Here is a 7144-nt window from a genome sequence, read left to right on the forward strand (position 1 = left end):
AAGCCCGGCATCATCTAGCTAGTGCCTGGCTCGCCTTCTCCCGTAGGTCCTTTCCCCCCACAGCCCCCTCGTCTCTGCCGTTCACTCTCGCACTCCCAGAGCAGAAGTCTTGATATCCCACCTTCAGTTTAGGGTGGTGTGTGTGTAAACGAAACTAGACTCCCCTCTTAACACCTCCCCTGCACCCAATACGTGTTCTATTTTAGAGTTCACTTGAAGAAAATGTGTGTGAGCGTCTAAGGTGCGAGCATATGTGCTGTCCCTCCCTGTAAGAGCGCTTCGGAGGTTGAAGTGGCGGCGGCGATTTGAAAGCTAATCTCTGGCTTCTAGAGCTCTGGCATCTCGATTCTCACTCTCTGCCTTGGAACCCCACCTGGTGGACAGTTATGGTACTACAGATTCAGGGGGAAGCAATTCCTGTTCCTCTGGCCCTCAATCTCCCTTCCTAGTGGAAGATCAGCCTTGAAGAGCCTGCGTGTAGGCTCCCAGAGGGCTCCTCTCCCACCCTAGTGCCCTCAGGCTTCCACCTCAGACGGCTTGGGGCCCAGATATTCACAAAGCTCCTGTCGGGACCACTGTAGCCCCAGAAATACAGAGCTGGGGCACGCCCTCGCAATAGGAAGATTTCACAGGACAGTCAACTGGACTGGGCACCCAGGAGTGGTGAGGCCAGCCCCACCTCACTCCCCATGTGGGGTTGAAGTTCGGTGAGAATGGGGCTTGGGGAATTGTTGAGACCCCACTATTTTGGAGACCCCTAACAATGTAGCCTGACCCCCAGACACAGCACTGGCCTCAAGGTGGTAAAATGGGCAAGATGACCTTGGGGAACCCACCCGCAGAGGCATCTGCCTCTGAAAGATGGACACACACACACACACACACACATACACATCTGTGAAACGGTGGACACATAGTCTTACCGAGATACAGAGAGATGCACAGGCAAATGGTGAGCGCACACACATATGTAGGAAGGCACACACACTCCGAGAATCATCGTCAACAAATTCACACAACACTCACCTCCCAGCCACCAACTTCAAAAATCCACAAAGGTGGCGGCTTTGCTGGGATCACAGCCCCAGAAGCCATTGTCTTCCCCTTCCCTGCCCATACTCCTGGAGATGGCTTTTGTGCATTTTCATCCTCTCCTCCCCTTCAGCAGCAGAGCGGGAGTCAGGAGGGGGCCTGGGGAAGTCATTCCGAGTCCTTTCTGCTCAGGCACCAAGTGGGGTCGCGGGGAATGTCCAGAGGGACAGCACAGCCCCACAACAATAGTTGCTGGATTTCCTAATTGGAACCATCCTTGCTGAAATCCCAACAAGCACTTAGGACAAAAGAGAAGAAAAGCCACGGTGGTGTGATTTTCTAAGACGTGCCAGAGATGCTGGGGAAGTAGGAATGCTAGGTCTGTGCAGTAGGCTTGCTGGGAGTGGCCAGGACAGAGAAGGGTCAGCAACCATCTTCGCCAGTCAGATTCCATCGGAGGACATTCCTTCATCCACCTCGGATGGACTTCTGACCCTGGCCCCAGACCTCAGTCTGACCCATCATCCTGACCTAAAACAAGCCCCTGAGCCTAATTCCAAATTGACCCTTAATCCTGGTCACAGATTCACCCTGCCCCTGGCCCCAGACTGAACCCCTGTCCTCTCAAACATCACCCAACCCCTCCTTTGGCCGAAGGAATGCGGCTGGCTCCTTGTGGACTGCCCCAAAGGTGGGTCACCGCTCAACCCATGGGGCTCAGGGAGCAAGAGTGGGCTATCAGACAGAATATTTTTCTCATTCTGGCCTGCATATGATCTGCTCTTTTCCCAAAAGCATCCCTCTCCCTCCAGGCTGGCTGGAGGAGTTCACAGGAACTCCTGCAGACTCTGTCCCTGACCCCCATCTACAATCCTTTCCCCAGGGCACATCCAGGGCTCCAGCTATTGCCTGCAGTGCTCTGAAGCTTTGGCTCACAGCTTGTGTCTCATATCCCCGTAGGCCTTCAGGCACCTGGAAATCAGTCAGAAAAGACTGGGGATCAGTCATGGCGATGCTGGTTCAGATGGAGTTCTGCATGGATGAACTTTGCAATGCTTGGCAGAACGGGCAGGGAGAATATGGAGGGCAGGCTGCAGGCACTCTTGGAATATGCAGACAATGGGCAAGACGCAACCTCTACACCTTCTTCCTGGGCTCAGAAACCACCCATTCACAGGGGAAAGTCTGCCCCAAGGCCTGCTCCTCATCAGAGCACAGAGCTCCCCAGGAGTGTCCAGGACTTTCTATGCCCAAAGGAATGGAGGCATTGTACCTTTCAAATCCCTTTTATATGTGTGCAGTCCATAAGAGTCCACAAATCTCTTCTGCTCTTTTATTTCACCTCCATGTAGCCCCATGAAATAAAGCTGATTTTAGATATTAGATATATATATTACTTTTCATACTGATAAGAAAACTGAGGCCCAGAGTGCCCCCCCCACCCCGCAATCCCCATTGTGCTGTCCTACTCAGTCCTCCCCCAAGGAAGCACACAGCCCCGTGAGACTTGAGATCCTGTCCTCAGGGCAGCTGCCCCTTTGTTTTAATGTCCATTCTGACCGTTCAAGCTGACAAAAGAGGGAGTTGTCAATTTTACATTCAATTTTGCATAGTTTGGGCCTGAATTTTTAGAAACTTACACTTAATTACTTTCTTTTCCCTAAAACTACCTCTGCTTCCTCCAACCAGAGCCAAAAGCTAACAGTGACCAGAGAGCAGAGACCAGGGGGCGGTGGAGAGGAAGCAGAGCTGGTATTCAGGGGTCTACAGAGTTTATGCAAAGTCTTCTAGGTCTCCCACTCGGACCATGGTAGTCTAGCCGGAGGGATAAAGCTCAGAATTTCACCTCAGGGGGTTCTGTCTGCTCTTTGCCCCATCCTGTCTTACTGGCAACCAGGAGTCCTGGGAAATCAGCTTTCCACTCCCATCCCCCTCTCCGGGCCTCAGGCTGGTCCTCATTTCATCCTAAGACCTCTTAGTACATGGCTGCCTGTGGCAAGGCCCCTTTCCTGAGAAACCTTTCCTGAGAAACCTGCTCCAGCGGGGCAGCAACCTTCTGTTTCCTGCGTAGGAGAGGTCCCACCCCGGGACACCGGCTCCAGCTCAGATATGTTCCTCCACTGCCTCTCCAGAATTGCAGCAGAAACAGCTACTCCAGTGGTGCCCTTTTGGCCCTGGATCCCAACTTGCGGCCCCAGATACTCATCCCCGAGGCCTGTTTGTCCACCTTCTCCCACTCTATGCCCTCCTTCCGGCAAGGCCGGCAGTGCCCCTCCAGTGCCCAGTCCTCAAGGACAGTTTAGAGGACGCTCCCAGACTGGCCCGGCTATTTTGAAGGGGGGCGGGAGCGGAGAACCCTCCTGTCCAGGCTGGTTAGGGGTGGGGAGTCAACCCAGCTCTGCTTGAAAATCACCTCAGTGCCATGAATGCTGCCTTTCTAGAGACCCCGGGGAAGAGAATCCTCGTCCGTCCCCTTTCCTCTCGGTCTCAGAGGCTCTGAGGCTGTTGTTTAGAACACTAACAGACCCCTTCCAAACCACCACCACCTGCCGGAGTCCCACCGGGCCCAGCCACCTCTTTGGAGGCGCCATCCTGCTATTCGTGATGCTGTGGGAGCCGAGCTGATTCTGGACTCCAGTTATTTATTTCTTAAGGGTTTCTCTCTTCTTCTTTGTCCTTTAGTGTGATTGCTCCCATCCCACCCCCCAGGTATCCCGTCGTCATTGGCTGTCTAGATTTTTTATTTTATTTTTTAATTTCAGATTTGTTTTACAGATAACGACCCCCATCCAAGGGTCTCTACCTGCCAGTGTCCGATGCAGGCACAGCCTGGCTCCTTACTCCCAACCTCCCAGAGACCACCGGCTAGGAGAGCGCCCCTCACCCACCCTCTTGCCGCCCTGGGAAGAGGAAGCCCTTGGGAAAGAAGTTTGCTGCTTTCTCCTTTCCCTGAATAAGGAACGAGCCTCATCCCAGAAATCTCAGCTTCAGAGACGTGCCCCAGAAGGAATTTTAAAAAGAAATGGAAATACCCCCATCCTCCCCTGTTAGAGCCCCCATACCCAGTCCTTTTCCTTCCGCCCCACACCCAACCCAGAAGAAAGCAACCCAAAAAGGGACTTGCCGATGGAGAGAACGGGGTAGGTACGAGGAACGCAGCTGATAGCTGTGTCCAAATCGGCACTGCCTGGAAAAGTGTAGCCTGCCTGGTGGCGATGGGACACCGGCAGTGCCCCAAGCTGGCTGTGGCTGGCAGGGACACTGCCGCAGCGATGGCGTTCCCTCTGGCCCTGGGAGCCAAGAGCCCTTTATAGCCTGGGACCTGCCCTGGCACCGCCCACTGGGCGGTTGCAACCAGGCCTGCAACTAGGGGAGTCGCTGGGAGCTGGGAGGGCATCCGCCCCAGGACCCCAGGGCCAGGCCCCCACGCACAGTCTCTGGGATTCAACCTCCCCTCCCATCCCAGGCAACTCTATGTCCTGGTATGTGCATGAGACTGTGTGTGTGTGTGTGTGCGTGCGCTCGTGCTTAAACGTCCATTCAAAGACCTCAGATCTCTTTCCCTCAGCCTCTTTCTCTGGCAGTAACAGTTTTTGAAAGGATGGGGAGAGCAGTGTGTTTCTGCTCAGTTTATCAAATTACACTCAGTGACAAAGGACTGAAGTGCATTTTCTTGAAGGCTTGACAATTGGGATCCAGGAAGAGAAAAGAAAGCATGACAGAGAACCCAGAGCTTTTGTGGAAGGTAGAACACCGATATGAAAGGCAGGGGATGTGGTTGGGTGGCTCTCAGTGAATTTGCCTTCATGTGGTTTGGTGTTAAAAACTGCTCCCCCCCACCCTCAACCTAAGCTGCACAAATCCCACGGATCCCAGAAATTGCAAGATTGTTGATTTTTAAAAGGAACACTGTTCATTTTCACATGGGCTGAGTCAGACAAGCTGGAGTGCAGCTTCCTCCCTCCAGGACTCTCCTCCCAGCCCCCCTGCCAGGGAAACCTTCGCTGCTCAGAGAGGCGCAGTGCCCTTTGTAGCCCACCCCACCCCACCCCACCCCACCCCCGGCTCAGCCTGTGCAGCCAGCTTCTCTTTAGGGGTCTGGTTAGGAGAGGGACGGGCACGCTTTTCCTCGCCAAAGTGCTGTCCTGCACCTGAACACTGAGGATGGCTCGATGGAGGATGGACTGTGGAGGCAGCCTCAGGCCCGAAGCAGGGCACACGGGGGCACTGGAACACTTGTTTCCATTCTTTGGGGGCAAAGGGCAGCAACCCAAGGCACCAGCCTTGGGCGCAGAACAACACGCCTGACAGAAAATACGCCCTCATCCAGAGCTTGGAGACAGTGCCTGAAACGAGCCCACCCCCTACCCTGCCTTCCCATTCCCGGCTGGCTTTTGTTCAGGAGTCAGACAGCAGGCAGGGAGGCTGACTGACCAGCCACCTTGTCCAGAGAGCTCAGAGAGAGAGAGAGAGCTAATCTGAGAACCTCGCTGGCAGAGCCCTCCACCCCAAAGCACGTCCTCTTGCACGAGCCATGGCTCCTGCTGACTCTCTGCCAGAAGGAGACGGAGAGGCAGAGTGGGGAGGCTGTGTGGTTTGTCCCACTGAGCACCCCCCACTCTCTCCTCACGCTTACACCCGCGCCATCCCACCCCAGCTCCGTGCTCACTGGGGTCTCGGCTGCTTTCCTTAGTTTCCTCCCCAGACGCTGATATGGTGGCCGAAGAGAAGAGATGGCCCTGGTCTAACTGTTCTGATGGCCAAGGCTGTTCTAGCCCATGCCTGCGGTCCCTCCAGGCTCTCACTTCGTCCCCGTGCCTGGGCCTGACCACTTGGGAGGTACCGGGAAGTTCCTGGGAGGACTTTGGCCCTCTAACACACTCTGTTCATCAGCGTCCCCCCCAAAACTCTCTGCTTCCTCTTCCAGTCAAGCCTCAGCACCAGGCCCTGGCGTCCCACCTCCTGCAACTAGATGGCCGCCCACATGGAAAATCTCTGCCTTTCTTAGTACCCCCCCCCCCCGACTGGTTTCATTCTTTCCTCGCAATCCTGCTTTCCAGATCCATTCGTTCTTTGTGCTGGCGAATAGGCAGAGGGGCTTAGTAGCTAAGAACAAGGGTTCTGGAGTCCATTAGACCTACAGGCACCAAATCTGCTCTGCCGCTTATTCACAGAGCACTCTACTCGCCCCGTGTGAGCCTCGGCGCTTCTCCAGGGGGGCGACTGGGTTAGAAGGGAACGAGAGCGGGGCCAGGGAGACCTATCAGGAGGCTGGGGATAACTCAGGGCATAGTAATAGTTCTAACCATTGTGATAACAATAGCACGGTAGTAATAGGTAACACTTGGTCAAACATTTCCTATGTGCCTGGCACTTTTTTCAGTGCTTCGGATATATTATTTCACTGAATCCTCACAGTGAACCCAGGAAGTGGATACTATTATCCCCCACCTTACAGAGGAGGAATCTGAGGTACCAAGCAGCTCAAAAACTTGCCCAAGTGAACGTTGCTGTATTTTGGGGAGTTAGACTTAATCATTCCTGGAATTCAAACCCTGGGAATTTGGGTTAGTCTGAGCTGTTAGCCAGCACACTGAGGACTAAACCTCACTAGTAGCGAGGATAGACAAACATGGGAAGACTTTAGAAATATTTAGAGTTTCAATCAAAAAGTGGACAGATCTGGCAAGTGACCAGGGGTGGAGGGATGAGGGAGAGGGGCTTAGGATTTCAGGTGATGGTGATCTTATCTACTAAGCTAAGGATCTCCGAAGAAGGGTGAAGCTTGGGGCACAAGATGAGTTTGGTTTTGCCCTGGAAGTTTCCAGGTGATGAAGCATTATTCAAATGGAGCTGTCTGGTGGGCTGTTGGATATGGAATTCTGGGGCACAGAGGAGAGATCTGGACTGGAGAGAGATTTGAACATCATCTGTATTCAGATGCTAATGGAAGACGTGGGGATAGAGAAGGCTACAAAGAACGAGGAGCAGGCCTAGGAGAGAGTCCCAGGGAACACCAGGTACAAGTGGAGGAAAAGGAATCTGGGAACGAGGGACCTGTTTTCTGTGCTCATGACACACGTCCTCGTTAACTTCACTTGAGACTGATAAC

The sequence above is a fragment of the Acinonyx jubatus genome, chromosome A3, assembly GCF_027475565.1.
Source record: "Acinonyx jubatus isolate Ajub_Pintada_27869175 chromosome A3, VMU_Ajub_asm_v1.0, whole genome shotgun sequence".
In the NCBI taxonomy this organism is placed as follows: Eukaryota; Metazoa; Chordata; class Mammalia; order Carnivora; family Felidae; genus Acinonyx; species Acinonyx jubatus.